We start from the raw sequence: 20000 nt of genomic DNA on the forward strand, positions 1-20000 counted from the left end.
GGAACAAAAATCTTCAATTCTGTTATGTCATGTCACTGCTCTACAATCTTCCTTTCCTTTCTTATTATGCGTGCCAAGATGGCTGCCGGTGTCGTTCGCGTTCTCTTGATTTATTTTATATTTCTAGCCTATTCTGATGATTTTTCGCCCTATGGATGGACTCACTCTGGTTTTAACCACTTCTGCTTCGAAGATATCCACGGATGTTTCTCCGATGGTTTTCTTCCTGGCAATTTTAGACGTGAATTTAGCCTGGTTGGATCTCACGTGGTTATAAGACGGCAAGAGCTCAGTAGTCTTGAAGTGTTCCAACCATGCTCAAAACAGGCTAAGCATGGGTCTACCTGTTTAGTTCTTCCCTCAAAACCTTTTGTCATGGATTTGACAGTGCATGTTGATATATCTTCAAATCCAGGACCTGAATCTACCCAAGAAATTACCTCAAGGTCGGTTGGATTATATCATCATTCATTTCGGTCACCACAACTTATTACATATTCAAGAAGTGAGTTGTTATCAGTGCGGCGTTTTTCGCCGGCTCGTTTGTCTTTTCATCTGGTTTCGGTCTTAAAGGATTTCAGTTTGCTTCGGACAAGAGGATGTAGAGCAGGTGTATGGGCAAAGTCACGAACGAGGCAGAGGAGCATAAGGACGGTTGTTTCAAATCGAAATGATCGTTTTTCGAAATTTACATCTTTGCTTAATCGCGACAATCTCGTGAAGGTGCAGATCTCACAAGTTGCTAACACCCAGGATACTTCTCATGCGATCAACTTTTGTTTGCTCAATTCCAGGTCAATAAGGAATAAATCTAGCGTACTGAAAGACTTTGTTGTTGACAAGGATATTGATCTTCTTGCTTTGACGGAGACGTGGCTCAGACCTGGAAATATTGATTGTGTTGAGATTGGTGATTTATGTCCCACTGGTTATGATTTTATCCACATTCCATGGGAATCGAGAGGTGGTGGTGTCGGCTTGCTTTTCAAAGAAAGTATGGATATTAAATGCAAAAATAGTGAGTGGAACACTTCCTTCCAGTCGTTCGAATTCTTGGATTTTCGTTTCAAGAGCTCAAAGATGATCAGGATGATAATTATTTACCGCCCACCGTCATCTGTGCCTTTGTCAACATTTTATCGTGAATTTTCTCTCCTGCTTGAGGAATTGGCCACAGCATCAGGCGAGCTTTTAATTGTTGGTGATTTTAATCTACATGTGGATTCTTCGCGTGATGTCAACGCATTGCATTTTTGTGACCTAATAGCGTCTTTCGATCTGAAACAATGGGTGACTACGCCGACTCGCACAAGTGGTCATATCTTGGATTTAATCATAACTAGAAATCAGTGTAAACTTATAGACAATGTTATGGTTCATGACCCTTTGATTTCTGATCATTATGCCATTTTTATGCATTTATTATTGCACAAACCACAATTTCCAACAAAAACTATTCGCCACCGGAAGCTGCGTTCGATTGATTATGCTGAATTCAATGACACTATCATGAATTCGTCCTTGTTTGATGAATCACGGCATGATTTGGATTCGTTAGTTGATTCCTATCATCGGGTCTTGAAGTCCACCCTTGATGTCTATGTCCCCGAAAGGACCCGTGAGTTAGTTCTTCATCCTTGTGCTTCTTGGTATTCAACTGACATTAGTGTTCAAAAGAACATAAGGAGGAAGCTCGAACATAACTGGCGACGTACAAGATTACCTGCAGATAGAGAACGGTATGTGTTTCAGAACAGTGTTGTTAATGGCATGATTGCCTACGCGAAGCACACATTTTATTCATCAGTGATCCAGGAAAACTCAAGGAACTCTGGACTTCTTTTTAAGACAATAGAGAAGCTTCTGCACTCCAATCCAGTCCAGCGTTATCCATCTGGGCCTAATAACTGTTCTCTGTCCCAGTCATTTGTTGAATATTTTAGTGACAAAATTGTTAAAATCCGCAATGATCTTGACAAAGTTGATAGAACTCTGAATGACGGTCAAGTTACTTCATGCAATGCTGAGTCTGAAAGCTGTCTAGCTGGTCAGCTGCTAAGTGAATTTAAACTTGTCTCTGAGGAGGTCGTATCTGGTTTTGTGAATCACCTGTGTTCAAAGTCCTGTAAACTTGATCCAATTTCATCTTCAGTGTTCAAAGGGTGCTGTCATTATCTGCTTCCAATGATCACTTGTATAGTTAACTTGTCTCTTACAAGTAGCCAAGTACCTGATAGATTCGAGGTTGCCATGTTGAAGCCATTGTTGAAAAAGAGTGGAGCTGATCATGAACTATTTTCTAACTTTCGTCCTGTCTCGAATTTATATTTTCTATCCAAAGCTACGGAGAAAGCAGTTGCAGCACAATTAATGGACCACCTTAATGATAATAAAGGCTTATTAGAAGAATTTCAGTCTACATATAAATCTCATCACAGTACAGAGACTGCGCTTGTGAGAGTTCAAAATGATATTTGATAAGGCTATTGACAATAACAGATCGGTTATATTACTATTGCTCGATTTATTGGCTGCGTTTGATACTGTCGATCATTCGATTTTGTTATCTAGACTACAGAATCACTTTGGTATTAGGAACACTGCTCTTAATTGGTTTCATTCGTACCTTCACTCACGCGAACAGTTTGTTTCTGTTAATGGAATTGAATCGTCAAAGAAGAATTTACCCTATGGGGTACCACAGGGTTCTGTACTGGGACGCTTGTTGTATTCCCTTTATACAAGTCCGCTGGGTGACATAGCCAGAAAGCATAGCATACCGTTTCATCTCTATGCAGATGACACACAGTTATACTTGTCGTTTACGTCCAACTGTCCTAATCATCTATCAAGCTCAAAGATGGCCATAGAATTATGTGTTAAGGACATTGGGGACTGGATGCTGCGCAACAAACTTAAGTTAAATCGGGATAAGACTGAACTTTTGGTTATTAGTTCTAAATATCGTCCACGACCACCCCTCGACTATATACGAGTTGGTGATGAAGTAATCAAGTCTAGTAAACAGGCCAGGAATTTAGGAGTTGCATTTGATCAATGTTTGGATTTCAAAGAACATGTTAAAATAGCCTGCCAGAGCGCATTTTTCCGAATTCGTAGTATAGCTAAAATTAGGCGATACCTATCCCAGAGTACTACTGGGGCTATTGTTCACGCTTACATAACATCGCGTTTGGACTATTGTAACGCCCTACTGTACGGTCTCCCAAAGTATCTGATTAATAGACTTCAGCTTGTACAGAACTCAGCAGCTCGCCTTGTTACCTTGACTAGAAGGTAGGAACACATCACACCAATACTAAGGAGCTTACATTGGTTGCCAGTTCATTTTAGGATTATTTTCAAAATATTGTTGTTAACTTACAATGCTCTGAATGGACTGGCCCCTGATTACATTAGAGACCTACTGCGATTTAACATTTCTGGTCGGACACTAAGATCTTCAAACAACAGGTTGCTTGATGAGCCTAGAGCAAATCTTAAAACGTATGGTGAAATGGCTTTTTCTGTGGCGGCACCAAGGCTCTGGAATAAACTACCCCTCCAGACCAGACTTTCATCATCAGAGGCAGTTTTTAAGGCTAATCTTAAGACTTATCTTTTTAAGCATACATTTGATTTGTAGTTTTTACTTTTTATTTGTAGCCTAATTGTATTATATAGCGTATTTAATTCTTAGGATTTTAACTTTTAGGATTTAGGATTTTAGGTTTTTAAAGAATTAGGATTTTAATTTTAAAGTATTGTAAAGCGCCATGGACAATTAGTGGAAAATGGCGCTATATAAATGTATATTTATTTATTTATTTATTCATAGCGTTATAATATTCCTCTGACTGGGTCTCAACTGTTGAATGCTGAAACACAAATCCAATACAACTCAGTTACCTTCATTTATCCTTTTCCTAGCAAAATTTGAATTTTCTAGCTTTGAGTGACCTGTAGATCAGTTATGCTGGCGTTACTACAAATGGCATCGTGATCACTAATAGCATAAATTGTAAAACGTCATGTTGTAGTTCATAGCCTTGCGTACCAAAAGAGGGTTAGTAGTCATAACACCTATTTTTCACCACATCTATTAAGTGTTTATGTTTTCACCCAATTAGAGAAAAAAGCAGCGCTGGAAAAATACACAGATTCCCTGAATAAAATTATTCACGATCATGTGGAGCAAAACCCAAACACCTCTCCTAGAGATATCCTCCTGCACCACGCTAGTAATTGTGAATTGGAGAAGTATGGTGAAGACGAACCTGTAAAACGAAAACATTCAACTGATGGCGCGACAAAACAGACGACAAAACGACAAAAACCAACCCGTCTTTTGGAATGAGATCAAAATGTGGGCACTGCTGAAATAAAGTCAGTGGCACAGACCCAAAAAAAGGCGGTAAAAGCTCGGAAAGAATCATCCATCAAAGCAATGCAGGAAATGCAGACATCCATGGCCATTAGCAGGAACTTTCTAAGTTCTTTTCCGTCAACTACGCAGGGCTCAGCTCAAATGCAGGTCAGAAAGATGAGTACTGAAATCACAACCCCTCTTGTCACTGGTTTGCAAACACCAACGGCACGACCCAACAACATCCAGCAAGGAAACGCCATTGCTCAACGCCCAGGTCAATACCAGGCCAGAGAGAGGTCTGAAGTCACGACCCCTCTAATTGTCACCGGTTTGCAGACACCAACGGCGCAACCCAACAGCATCCCGCAAGGAAATGCCATTAATCAATGCCCAAGTCAATACCAGTCCAGAGAGAGATCTGAGGTCAGGACATCTCTCACCCAGTCACAAACAGCAACAGTGCGACTCAACAACAGGCAGCAAGAAAACGCTATTTCTCAATGCCCAGGTCAATACCAGGCCAGAGAGAGGTCTCCAGAAAGAATGCAACTCAATGTTGGGGAAAGAAAAGACTCCTCTCCTCCATCTTCCTTTGAAGCCATTGCCGAAGCCACTTCCATGCCAGGATCTGATGTAGCAACACCACCTTCTACAGAAGTATCGCCAATGACACCGTGCAGAATGCCTCGCACTTCAGTCAACAATGGGGGTGCTAGCTATGATGTGTGGAGGTCCTCCATGACAGCTCTTTTAGATATGGAAGCGGAAGAATTTGAGCAGATGTCGAATCTCACATCCGACCAGAAAAATGCTGACCACGATCTTTACGAAGAAAACCAAGCACTTCGAAAAGAAAACCAACAGCTCAAAGAACAGCTGATGAATATCAGGCAACAGAGGGATTTCTCTCATCCAGGTAAATAAGACGATCTATAATTGTAAGATCCCAATAATGGCAGAATTTATATCTAAACGAAGCTATTCGTCTCAGACTGATTAGTCATTACGGTTAGATGAATCGTCTCCTAGCATCGGATAATTGGTTTCTAATATAAGTTGTAACTCATGATAAGCTCAGGGCTAACATACTTTCGTAAGGGCTTTTAGGTCACCTTACAAGCGCTAGGTCTTTTGGTAAGTTTATGTTAGCAAAGTATGGAGGTTTTGAAACTTCTCTGAGTTTTCAATTGTAGCCAGTGTCTTTTTCCTTAGTAAAGCACATTTTGTACTAACGTTTTAGCTCATAGACGATCTATAAGTGGACACAAGATGATAAATTGACTGATTGATTGATTGACTGCTTACTTGATTGCAGCTCCTACTGAAGAGGTGATATCTTTCCTCGAGTGCTTTATTAGACACTATCGCTCTAGTGTTCCTTCTCAAAGTTCGCCATCGTCTTTAGACTTGTAGCCTTGCCAGCAATACGTGATAAAAGCAAACCTCTCGCCACCTACGGTAAGTCTAGAACTTTAATCGGCATTCAGATTCTATTGACATGGTATTAGATTCATGATGTATACATGGCTGTAAATGAAATTTCCAACATTTCAGTTTCCTATCATTTTCAACAGGGAACAAACGGATAGTTGACAGTCTGTAGAAAAGCTTTTCATTATCCAACTGCAGCGACTACCGTCCAAATAACAGTACAAATATACAGCAATATTGTACAGTAGAAAAACTGTTTGCCGTGCAGGTCGGCACACGCAAGCAAAACTGTTGTTCTCCCTCTTTCATTGATCAATTTATTGACTACAGCAGTTGGACAGTAAATCTCTTGTTAGATGTTTTGGTGTGTAGTATTGCTTTATATTTTTACGTGTTGTTTGTATTTTGACTCGCCCTGCGGGCTCTTCAAAGTACGGCACAACTCATAAAAATATACAGCGATACTACACACCAAAACATCTTATAAGATACATGTATTGAAGAATATCGTTCAGCGTACAGTTGCTTTCTAATTTTCAGAAACAAAAACCAACTGTACACAAAGAGAGGTCGTACGCAGAGAGAGGTTGAATAAGACCGGAGTTGACACATCACAACTCGGATCGTTGCTGGGGCTAATTGCTGCATCTGTTGCCTAGAAAACACACAGCCACTACTTTCCGACGTTCTGATAAGTAGCTTTGATCATATTACGAAAGAAACAATATAATAAGTCTGACAACCCATTTTTATTCCACAGAACAATTCAAACTCCTCAACAGTGAAGCTGATTGACAATTATGACGTTTTTGTTGATCAAACCAAACTGAGAGTTGCTCTTCAAGGAGCATGCCAGAAGAGCCCCATTTTTTTATTAAATAAACTTATACCTCTGGTGTTCTCCGAAGAAGAGCTAGCTAATTTCTGCGGCCTTGGAATTCACACCACCACAACTAAATCCACGACTTCCGAGCAGTCCATTCCAAAGTTGCCATTGGATAGCTACAAAGTGGCAGCTTGTAAAGGTAGGCTGAGCAAGTCACGTGATATTTGTCCGCTAAGCGAACCTCGTGGTCAGGGGAATGTTTTGGCTTGCGAAGTTATTATAGCGCCACATGTTGCTCTATTGGTAAGAGTTGCTTTTCTCTGCTTGCCTTCATTTGTACCTGATTTGACCTTTTGTTTTTTTCTCAATTCACAGAATATTTGATGGCATTCTGCATCCAGAACAAGAAAGGATATCCCAACAGCAAGGAGATGAATTCGGCTTTCACGCAGTAGATCACTTAAGCGAGGGTGAAAGCCGGTAGAAAAGCAAAAATTGTTGATATGACAGGACTATAAGTACCTTCAATTTTACAAGTAGGACCAAACACCCCTTGTCTTTTATAATCAAAAGTACAGTTATCGTTAAGATCGCAATTAATTTACATACATCGATTGATCGATCGTATGGTTAGAGGACTTGGAAATCTTGTTAATCTTTTTGCATGCTATTATACCTTAAATAAATGAGTTGTTTTCTGTTGTTGCTCTAGAATTTCATCTAATTTTAATGGTTTTTTGATCAGCGAAGATATAGTATCAATCTTGCACTGTAATGCATGTTTACATTTAGCTCGGCAGCAACCATGCATGCGTTGCCTCTGTTGACCGAGTACGGCTGGCTGTATTCATTTCTTTGGTACACCTACTACAAACGGCCTTGAAATTTACTCATTTGTAAACAGTTATTGAACATCTGTACGGCTGGAGTTCTAGACAGTTTCTAAGTCGCCAAGGAACACTGATGTCACAAACAGCTTGGCGTGAAGGTATGTGTGTACAATAAGCAAACCTCGCATCACACAAACCATCTGAACGCCTTTCATCAAGCTGCTACATAATTTTGCTCTTTCAAGCCTTAAAATTTTAAGTCTAACAACCCTGCCTTTTAAGCCTAACAAGCCTGCCTTTTAAGCCAAACAAGCCCGCTTTTTTTAAGCCTTACTACAGCTAAATGTAAGCCTTAAAGATAACCATTTTCAGGCCATATTTCTGCTCCGCCGTTCTGCCTGTGCGAGCCTTCAGAATGTCAGGCTTCGAGCCTTAGAAAATTAAGGTCCATTTTTAAGGTTAACATGAGGCTTAAAAAGGTTAAGGTTAGGCTATTAAAATTTGGTCTCTGTCAGGCTAAAAATTTAGACCAAAATTAGATTATTGTCAGGCCAGACATTTTCTATGGGATGGCTTTGCGGGCCCGAAAAGTTTCCGGGGGCTATCCAGAAGCGGGCCCCTGGAGATTAGTCTGTAAACAGACCGCCTGAGCTATGGGATATATTCACTGTGACAAAAATACCACGTTTGTCTTAGGTCTATAGCTGCCGTTCCACTAGGCCTTTTGCCCACGGAAAAGAAGGACTTTGCCCATGGGGAATCTATGTTTTGTGTGTGACCGTTATTCCCACCATGAAACTGCTCACAGGAAACCCCTATGTGTACATCAAAGAGAACAAAAGAATTACCCATGACATTCCGACCCAAACCAAGTCATGGGGTTTATCTTTGCTTTATCTAAACAGGAACCCACAGCACACCCTGCGCACATTTTTGTGGTGTTGCACTGAAATTGCGCCAAATAAACCCGGCATGTACCAGAAAGGATAAGATAAGAACTTTGTTAATGTGAGGTATGGCCAACTTTTGTGGTTAACTGTGATTACTTGATTACTAGAAAATGTATCTAATTGTCGAGAGTCGAGGGTAACATGTCGAGGGTCGACTGTAACTTAAAAAATACATTAAAATAAAGTGAAAAACAAAAAATAAAAATAAACATATAGTATATATAAAATAAATTGCTCAAGAAATCAAGACAGAATTTTCTTTGGCCAGCTTTTCTTTTTTTTGAGTAAAGCATTGCGTGGCATGGCCAAATTACTTCTCGCTCCTTATAGTCTTGGGCGGTAATACCAACAGCACTGTCTGTACTGTCACGCAAACGTGAACCCTTATCAGAGGAAACATGCACGCTTATTATCTCCCTTTAGGACTGTAGAACATTATTATAAACCAGTAACTATCTTTGTTTTCATTTTTTTCATGCCTTGTTCTAATACTTGCCAAGCAAACAAAATTAACAAAAAAAGAAGAAAAGCTAGCCAAAAAAAATTCTGTCTTGATTTCTTCAGCAATTCATTTCATATATACTATATTTTTATTTTTATTTTTTATATTTCACTTTATTTTAAAGTATTTTTTAAGTTACCCTCGACTCTCGACAATTAGATACACTCCTTATGGAAATATGACCTGACCGGAAACCTAAGCTGATCCCCAGCCAAGCTATAGTTAATAGAGGGGAATGGTTAGGTTATGGAACTCGACAAACTTATTTGTCGTATGTTTTTGTTCTCTTTTTTTGGTAAATCTTGGCATCTTTGTTTGCTCATTTGATGTTTGCCTGGCTTCATAACCATTCCCCTCTATTAACTATGCCCAAGCCAATTACTCATTTGGAAACCTCGGGCTGAAGGGGTGTTTAACAGCAACTATGACTTCGCTAGAATTAAGTTAGCCCAAACTCACGCTACGAGAAACGACTTTCATTCCTTATACACTCCTCTGACTACCCCTAGGTCTTATTTGATGACAGACTGTCTTTTTATTGAAGTGATGATAAAGCGGTATTGCGTTACCCGCCTCTGAAGGATCCTGAAACAATGCCAATTTGAATGGGAAAAATGAGTGCGGTAGTTTTCAATCGTTGATGAAGGCAAACTTTAAAAAAAAACAAAAAACTGAAGAGTGGCCTGTATGACAAATAGTCATGAGTAACAATAGTTTCCTGGTTAAGAATTTTTAAAGCAGAAGCGTTTGGCTGCTTATCTAAAAAGAACACACGTTTTGCGTTTTTGTGGGCATGAAAGTACTATTACACCGACAAACAAGAATTCTATCGCGCTTACAAAACTTAACCTGGTTCACGTTTCGTCTCATGTAAAGTGTAATGACAAGAAATAAAATAGCCCAATGAGTTGTTCTTTCCGAGCGAACAATTGCGCTGTAACTTATCCTCTGAAATAATTTCTCACAATAAAGTAAGATTCACTAGCTGAATAAGGTATTATGTGACTCACTGTTGTAAGCAGTTGTTCCGGGATATATCGCAATGTCATTGGTCCCTAGCCAGGAAAGATCAATATCCTTTGTTTCTTTCTATTGCGGTGATTGGTTTATTTTCCAAAATAAACCGCATCCTTTCAAGAGTTCCAGGGCAGTCGTTTGTCTTTTCTCAGTTCCGAAGTTATCACTGAAGTCGTCTTATCCTGTGGTGTATTTTTTTTAACATGGGTCTCTGGAACATTAAAGTAGAGGAAGGCATGGCAAGGGTATACAAAGACGATTCTCCCCTTGCGAAGAGTGACGGACAGAGATATGGCATAGTGACCAACGTGATGCGCTATTATCATGCAGAGAGCGAGAAGCATTTCATCGAGGTGAGACTTTTGCTTCCTTTCACGCACACTCACTGTAAGGGCCATTTTCTTATACACATTCTTACAGCACCCATTCCAATTTAACTGCTTTGCTCCCTGGGATTAGTTTTGCGCGATTGTTTTTTACCTTTTTGAGAAATCATCACGTTCCATGAAAATTGTTGTGTGAGTGTTGGCTCGCTCTTTTGAATCCGAACGGTTGTTGTGAATGTCAAGACTCAACAGGCCGTTCTTCACAAACTTCACAAGTTTATTTTAAATTCACAAGGTTTGCTTTCCTCTCTCGCTCCGACTGTGTACTTGTACTAAAAAGACTCAACACACGGCACTCCTCAACACTTAGCGAAACCTAATTTGATTGGCTTACAACCTTTTCTAAACAGTTTCTTTGATCACGGAATATTACCTGACACGCAAACTTACATGTTTTGTCGATAAAGATGGAACACATTTACAATCTGGTGCTAATTAACTGGTGATCATTGACTGAACTAATTGAGACTGTCAGGCACGTGCTTCCGATTTCTATTATTCCTAGATTCCCTGAATCACGCAACTTAAAAATAGGATAAACTGTCACACGTGATCATTGTATTTCCATTGTGCCCTGAGATTGACAGCTTTTCAATCAGTAAAAATCTATGATAAAAGAAAATCAAATTTGTAGGTTTTTAATGCTGTAAAACGATGGTTTTTAAAACAAAATAACTTTTTTTAGGAAAACTGTCAAAAATGTAGTCTCTTCGGAAGTGACCTTTGGATATAATTTTTTCACACATTCGACAGTTGAGATCAAGATTCTGTCAAGCGGGTTCTTTAGCCTGCAGAACAGGCAATTAGTGGGGCAGGCGAAACGTTGATTTAATTCATTTATATTGGTGCATTATAAGATGTATTACGGTGGGCGACCAATTAGTTTTGGCGCGAAATTTCAGCGTTTTCAATTTTAAAATTACAAAATTGTCATGGTACAAAATTTTTAAAATAAGCATTATTTTAAAAATATTTTCATGATAAATTTTATTGCAGAAACATCTCAGTTTATCCCAATAGAAAAGCTTGGGCTGCCACTGAAACAAACAAGACAGTTCAGGCATGTAAACGATGCTTTTGTTGAAAGCCTAACCGAAGAGCTCTTAAAGGAACCTTGTGGAAGCTATGGCTGTCTTTTTGTGGTTGCTAAAGACATTGAAAAGAAGGAAACTTTCAATTTGGCCAAAAAGGATGCTTATGAGTATGAAGTTCTGGGTGGCACTCACCTTATGTTGGCCACAAAATGACTCCATACCCAGTATCTGGATAACCAGTACTTTAGTGGTCGAATGGCAAGAATCTTTTGTGGCATTACAGATGACCAGGCTATTTACTTAGGTGCCCTGCACCAGAAATCAGCCTCCTTCTGCCATGATGTTACATACAGAGAGGAGGTACATTTTGTTAATATTACACATCTTTAATGAGCCTTCCAAACCAAGCCTGAAACCAAACTAAACATCAGCTCTGCTTGTTCTCATTGATTAACTTAAAGAAATCAGTGATTTTACTAGTTTTTCAATATTTAAGATCTCTGGTAGAAAACGACGCTCAGGGATGCCTCATCAGGAAAAGGTCAGGGAAGAAATTAAAATACAGTATGGGGCTGCTACTTGCATGTGTATCTTACATTTTGTAAACCTATTTGGTGAGAGAAATTTTAATTTTTATGATGCACAAGTCAGGAATTTTAAAAACTGATGTCTGTGGAAACCATGATGAAACAAAATGCATGTGTCTACCGTACACGAACAGGGTTTGCTGGCTCAAGGCCTTGAAAGTTCATGAAAAAAAATAAACTAACATGGAAGATGTGAAAAGTTTCCAGCCCCTTGCAATTTTTTTGTATGACTGCAACCTCTTAGGGCATATACACAGTGTATGGGGATACTTGTAAATTACAGCTTTTATTGCAGCTAGAGAGATGCCAAACATATCTGTATGATGGCCAGCATTTGGATGGTGAACCACCGAAGCCCAGTTCATCATGGAGGGACACTTGCTCCCGGATTTTGTACAAAGATGTAAGAATCAAGTTCCACTCTGATTCACATAAGGGCATCACTGTTAATAAGTCATTGCGTTTAGGCGAACCTATCCATGTGTATTAAATTTAACCTATCCATGTGTATTGAAAACTTATTATTTCTATTGTAATTGAAAGGCCTGGTGGAAAAAGGGTGTTAGGTATCTTTGGTCAAAGTGAACTTTGACAAAAACGCTTCAAATTTCGCATGCAGTTTTGTTTAGGTGTGTAAAACAATGTCCTTTTGACACTGACCAAGCTACGTGTACAACTTGTTAAGTCACTGTTAAGTCATGACCATTTCACGATCTATTTTTTTTTTGGTACAGAAAAGAATTTTATGCGAAGTCTTCACTATGGCTCAAGTGTCTAAGGCCACATGGGATGCTTTCATAAAGGTCAATGACCTTTATGATGCTGGCAAATTAAAGGATCAGAAGTTTACTACTACTGACGTAGTGAAAGGAACACTGGCCCTTAAACAGTGGTACATGAAGCCACTGTTGAGTCTGCCAGATGAGGCAAAGCTCTGTCTCTTAAACAAGGTGAAAAATAGATTTTTTCAGGGAATCTAGTTTATCTTGTTTGTCTTCTATTTGGCCAATTGATTCCCATTATCAGCTATTTGTCGCAGTGCAAAATATCTAGTAAATGCACAGTGATGTACTTTACTAGCAATCACATGAGACCACTGTCTATTGCCATCTTACTTGATCATACATGCGCATTTACATGTAGTTTTGCTGGAATCTGTGGGATCCCCTATCCCCAAACTTCCTCTCCCATTCCTTGAAAATGTCTGCTTCTCCTCTCAATAGTTCATTTATCTGCTTCAAGAGATCTTTTATACTGTTGCAGAAATCACCATTTTTTTGATAGAACTTGGCAGGTGACAGAACCACTACTGATGTATTGATTAATATTTATACATGTATTGATTAACATTTAAAGCTAGTGCTTCATTTTGACTAAGTACCAATTTGAAAGCATTGTGATCATTTAGCTAAATAAATACTTTTCTGAAGAGCACTCCATTGTAGTTTTTGGACCAATAAATAGTCAATGGATCTTACTAAACTTTAAAGTATACACACTTTTAGCATAACTTAAGAAACCCCTGACTTCCAATCAGTTTATTTTCATGTTTCTATTAATATCTCTAAAATATCCTATCAGGTCTCTGGTGAAATATTATTAAAAGAATTGAAAATGGAAGCAGACAAGATGAAGACACTCAATGCTGTCCAGTCCACAGTGATGTCCTTTTTTAAAATGGAAAATTGGAATGAGGCAGTCAAAAGATTTGGTGCATTGGTCGACGATGGGAAGCTGTTGCGATTTGCAGTAAGGCAGCAAATGAATCATTCTAACTTTCCTTTTTTGCCTTTACCGGTCAATATTGAACTAACAAAGTTATTCTGTAAAGTTCTACTGTTTTGCTGTCAGATTATTTAGTCTGAGCAGTATCATTGAGATTGAAGAATTTATGAGCAATGATGGTAGTAAGAAGGGTCATGCATCTTTAGATCAAATCTTGATCACGTGACACAAAGTATGCAGTAGTTTAAATCAAACTTTGCGGGCATCTCCCTTGCCATTGGAGTTGTTGGCTTTGATCGTGAGGTACAGAAACGTTCTAGTATGTTTGTTTGTACAGAACCGCTCAGTGGGTGGGTAATGTTATGGAGAGAAGTGGGAAAGGGATAATATCAAAAATGAATTGCTGATGTCTGATTCTCAAATTTCAAGGAGAGCTTGATAAATTAAGGCTCAGAAATTATTATAAAATGACAAACTGTGCATGATAACAAAGGGGATCTTACATTTGGACTATGACTTTTTCTGTTTATTTGAAAGACACAAGCATACAAGTCATGTGCCTTGTCTTCCAGATGCCTTGATGATATCTAGCATACATTTATTAAATTCTATGGTCTGCACTGTTTTGAACATTTTGATTAGGTAAATTGTTGATTTCTAGATACCACTAAAATTGTTGCAGACTTTACAAAATTATTTCTTTGTTTCAATTATCTATTTACCGATATCATGACAAAAGCTCACAACCAGTCATTTTATGAGAATTTTTACAATTAATTTCACTGGTTTTTACATGATGTTGGCAATTTCTTCTATCATTTTGCTGTGTACTTTTCTTACCAGACTCATCTGGATTTGGAGCAGGAATGTGTCCAAATAGTAAACCTGATTGCAAGGCTCAATTTTACCATCCTAAGCTCTTTCAACTGTACCATTATGTGTCCGGTTTCTTTGGCACAGTGTGGCAGATGTTTTTTCAAGGGAAGGGGCAAGCATGACTCAGCAAGGGTTTGTCCATCATAAGAGGCAACCTAGCAGAAAACAAGGTGAGCAAACCTACAACATTTGATGGTATGGGAACTTAGAAGTAGTCATTTTCAAATCAGTAAATGTGGCTCTCTGTAGTTTTAAAAGTGGTCAAGTCCTTCATCTCTTTACTTGCATTGCAAGTAACAGTAGTTAGCAAGAATTGCTAGTGGGAAGTACAAAGGAACCCTGTTAATCCGGTCATCAACAGGCCATGAAACTTTGGCCATATTAACAGGGTGGCCGTATTAACAGGGTAGGGTAAAATTTCATCGCCGATCTAAATTGAGTGAAGTCTTAACAGGTATATAACAATTGCACTTCTAAACAACTGTTCTTTAATTTTAAACATCCAAAAAAAATGCAGATATAACTAAAAAAAAACGAAACTTCAATCAGTTCATACAATATTTACATTGGAAAGATAAACATAATTAACTGGTTTGAGTGGCGGTATAAACGGGGTAAAATTATAAAGGATTATACTGGTTGGGATTTCAGAATGTAGCCGTTGGCTGTCAACGGGGTGGCCGTCAACAGATTTATGAGAGCTTAAAGTGTTTACTGGTGTATCTTGGCTAAACCTTGTTTGTACATGCACAATCATTCATTGAAACTTTGTCTGTTTGTACCTGCTAGTAGGTACCAAGATGCAAGAGGTGGTTTCCGCATTTATTGTTGGCCACTGGGGTTCCTCCAGGATTGTAGGCGACAGCCATGTGAACTTTTCATCCCCACCTCCAAACATTGTTGAGGTGATTGATGCAAAATTGGGGGAGGAGTACCCCATTGCATTTTACAAGCTATTGATCAGCTGGTTTGCAAAGGATGGGGACACTGTTCTGGAAATAGGACGCAGTAAAGAAGTTGGTAATGTACAAAACTTATCTTACTAGTATTTCTTTGCTTATTTTAATTTCTAAGATGTACCTAACATGGAAAATGGAGTGACAAAATTTGATTGTGTGACAGTGGAATGAGAAATTTGCAGGTCATTACTGTACACAACGTAGAACTACAGTAACAATCTTTTCTTTGCCAAAGTCTGAAAGATGTATTGAAAATGTTTATACTAAAGGGGAGGAAGATTATTAAACTGTAGATTTATGTACTATACATGTAAAGTTTTCTTACATGACTTATGCTTCTCTCCTACAGGAAATGCATTTCTAGCTGCCCTGAATAGTGGACGGAAAGCTATCTTGTTGAGCACATCACATGATCAACAAGTTGTCTGCCAAAAGTTAACAAAGGGGCAGAATGAGACAGCTAAGCAGTTTACTTAATTAAAAGGGACTAGATGTTTTTCTTTCTTTATATTGATAATTTATAATTTATTGTAACTTATCATCTGGAGTCAAATTTTGTGGCCTATCAATGACTCATCTATCACTGAAAATAATCAACAATCAATAACTGAATATCCATAGATTTCCAATAAATTAATCAGTCATTAAGTGGTAGTCTCTCTAAAAGCGGTCCACTGCATTTATGGTCGGAAAAAAGTTTTCCCTCAAACTTTTCTCGGTGAACTATCTTGTGTCATAAGTAAATGCAAAGACTTAAGTTTTTGCAAATACGTCAAAATATATTTTTTTAGAGCTCAAAACAATCATAGCCGGGAAACGCCTAAATTTGAGCGTTCCGAGAATGGAAAATTGCCTAAATTGACGAGCTCGCTGCTCAAAGACCACCATACGTAACAAAAAATTGTTATTATCCCTGCATTAAGTGATCCTTCAAGGGTAAGAAATGCACGTTACTTTCGATATATTTTGTTTTGGGGGATCCTGAAAATTTATCTTTTATCGCCCGTTATATCACTTTCTGAGAACCTGCGAAAGTAGCTTGTCTTCGCTGGCGTTTATTTCCCAAGTCCAGACCCGGCTGCTCAAGAATCTAACTGAATTCTGCTAAACAAGGGTTAGGGAGCATATAAATATAAAAATACCTTGTGTTTTTTATCTTTCTTTCCCACAGCGACTTCGAACTTTCTATGCTTTGCGCGAATCTCACACTTCATTATGCAAATTAGTTGTCACGCTAATTCAGATTGTTTTCATTCAAAACGCTCTCATGTTGTTTTAATTAATCATGCCACGTTTAAGATACAGGGATCCGACAAAAACTAAAACTCAGAAACGGTTTAAATAGGTAGCATTGCTGAATTATTAGCAGTGATCCCCAGACGCTACATGGAAAAGTCAGGAAAACATGGCCAGAATATTTGCAAATTTAGTCACGGTCCGTTACTTCTACTAGTCCTGTTTATAGACCGATCAGTTTGCAAAACTTTTCTAGTGTTTTTATTCTTTCTTTCCATTTTCCACTGATGTTTGTAAAGTAAAACATACTATTTAGCCGATGTTAAAACTTGAAAATTGATATCAAATCTTTACAGAATGCTGTAATTGAAATCAACAACATCGTGACCTTCGTAATCTCAGCTGCATTGCACAAGCCACAAAGATTTTACCTCCTTATCTGCTCCAAACACTGCAAAGTCAACCAATGTGTACAGGTTCACACAGTGTATATTCGCTTTAGTAACACTCATTATCTTACACTGAAACCTTCCTTGCTCTTTGGTTATAATGGGATTGCGATGCATTTGGAAAACACTTCAAAATGAGCATCGACTTGGTGACAATTATTGTTCTCCTAACTAAGTACTTCTTTATTTAATAACGTTTTCGTAACCAAATTACTCAGATCACTCTCATGTTTTACTATACTCCAGAAGAGCGAGAATCAGGATGATCAAAAAGTCAACACAAGGATGAGAATGGGTTGTGTTGTGGTGAGGGTGTCCTGACCTAACAGCTATGCGAACTCAGATGCCACTAATACCTATTCTCGTCCCCAGATCAGCTGTATACTATTTTTAAATACCAGCATCTTTCACTGTCAGTACTGTTGGGTGTTACAACTACATTCCGAAACCATTTCCTTCACTTTTGTAACAGGATATGCCTTGGTATCTCTAGGTTGAAATGGGAGGTCGAAATGTGTACAGATCTCTTTAAGCACCTTCACCTTGAAAGTTGGTAGCCTCGCCTCTCTTGCAAATGTGCACAGATCGTAAATATTGTACAAGATTGGGTGGGTCAAGCCTACTATCCCAGGACAGCTTCCCTTGTTTCTCTCAAATGCTCCCCGTCTACACTAACTTGCAAGCGTACTCCTCTGCTAAATCGTCGTTCTCCTCTGTGTCTGTATCTAGTTCACCTCCACTCATCAACTCTATTCGCTTCAGACTTCCCTGTTTTATGCTTGCAGACAATCTCGAAAAGAAACCTTGAATTTAACACTTCGAGAACCACTCCGTTCTATCAAACATTCTCTCTCCATCCATTGTGGAAGCAGTTTGTGTATCCTTCACAACCTGGGCTGGATCTTCTTTCTGACCAGTGTCTTGCCCGATGTTAAACTTCTGTATCAGGTACTGCCTAGCCTTTTGAGAAAATCTCACACTTACGTGTTTCTTTTAAGTGCCCATCTCATTTGCAATCGTGAGGTACTTTTCAGGGATTCTGCCTCCGCCATTGTTGCTCCGCTTGAACTTTCACTTTGCGAAGTCAATGTCTGGATGAAAAACTGTCCCATATAAACATCTAAAACTGAGGTAAACTATTTTGCAAAGAAAAACGATGAAATGTTTTAACGCCTGTGTTATGTAACAAAAGGTGTGTAAGAAAGTTACAATTTGTACACACCTGAATCGACTTGAACAGGAACACCATACATTTGATGGCTTTAGCCATTTCAAGATTCACTGAATATCGGCTCTTTGCCCTTTTCTGGCTCCTACCAGGATGCCCTCGATGTGCTGGATACTGACGGGCTGTTCTGGGTCACCAGAACTTCCCATATGCGTGCCTGTGCTTGGCACATACGGACATTTGTGCGACAAGCTACCCGTCTAAATCAAAAAGGCCAGCCCTCACCAAGATAAGCTGTCCCTCTGTTATGGTCTCTTGTGGCAAATGGATGGAAGCAAGGTGACTTTCTCTGGAGTCACTGCATTGAAGCTAATGATATCCGATGTTCCTATTGAACCCCACAAAGGTCTGTACGCGTGCGCGATAAAAAGCACAACATTTTGTTTTGAGATAGGTATCCATTTAATCTGATTTGTCAAACACGGTGGTAAAATTTAATCATGTAAGCTAGGCTTTAGCCAAAACTAGCACTACACAACTAGCACTGAAATTTCCTGCCAAAAAAGCCTCTAAAATTAAATTACAAAATTGATGCTAAACGAGGCCACCAAAATTAGTTATAAAATTGCCTTTTCCTGTTGTTGGGCGGTCGCTTCAACGGGTAATAAAAAAAAGCCAAAATTGATTTTTTTTGATATTGATTCTTGCCGCGCAAACTATTTCAAGTTACTAAATATTTAACTTCGCTCATAAATGATACGGATATATTAATCCACAAAAACCTACAAAGTTAAGCCATGTTGCCTTTCAACTGTCAGTTGCCAAATAGAAGATAATAAACAGAATAGAAGCTCATTGAATTGAATACATTGGTCACAAATTGTCCATTTCAGAGTTCATTGTAGAAGCCTTTCACACGTATTGAAAGCTGAATTTTACATGTTTAAGTATTAGAACCCTCAGGCCCAGTTCAGACGTCGTGCTTTTGCCGTGCTGAGCTAAATTCAGGAATTAAGTTTGACAAAAGCACGGCTGGAGCACAGCGTCTGAATCAAACTTTTGAATTAAGTTTGGCAAGCAATGGAGTTCGACAAGCCTTGCCGTGCTTCACGACTCTGACACGGCAGCAATTCAAACGTCGTGCTTCTGCCACGCTAAACAAAATTCATAAATTATATTAATGTCTTCTGGTGAGGCTGCATTCCCACGGGGAGTTAGGAGGAGAATTGTTACAAGGTATCAGTATATCCCAAATTTGGTTCAACTCTGTCACAACGTCTGAATCAAAGTTGTTTTCCTGCTGTTTTACCATCAAACCTAATTGAAATTTAGTTCGGCACGGCAGAGGCACGACGTCTGAACCGGGCCTAAGTGCATGCAAATATTGAATTACACATATTTCTGTTTAAAATCATCAGTAGAAGAAAAGCTAGATGCAAAAACATGAAAGAGTCTCCCGATTATATAGACCAAGTTTTACAGGCAACCAAATTTGCATAATACTTTGGAGCCGCCACATCATTTCCCAACGATTTCATCACGGCACAGTACAAGGGAACAAATAAGTCACCACTTTCAGCTACTTAAGCAGTTAGTAATTTTTATTTTTGTGTGATTGTTTTTATTCTAGACTTAAGGTGAAATGTAACAATGCT

At 38.8% G+C, this 20000-nt stretch overlaps 2 pseudogenes; one reads left to right on the plus strand and one right to left on the minus strand.

The window, feature by feature from the left end:
- The window catches only part of LOC149099325 (uncharacterized), a 38482-nt pseudogene that overhangs the window by 15986 nt on the left and 2496 nt on the right, over positions 1-20000 (minus strand).
- LOC149099328 (uncharacterized) lies at positions 3833-7334 on the plus strand (annotated as a pseudogene).

This window comes from Orbicella faveolata, unplaced genomic scaffold (genome assembly GCF_042242905.1).
Source record: "Orbicella faveolata isolate gen_17 unplaced genomic scaffold, um_ofav_v1 contig_46, whole genome shotgun sequence".
NCBI classification, from domain to species: domain Eukaryota; kingdom Metazoa; phylum Cnidaria; class Anthozoa; order Scleractinia; family Merulinidae; genus Orbicella; species Orbicella faveolata.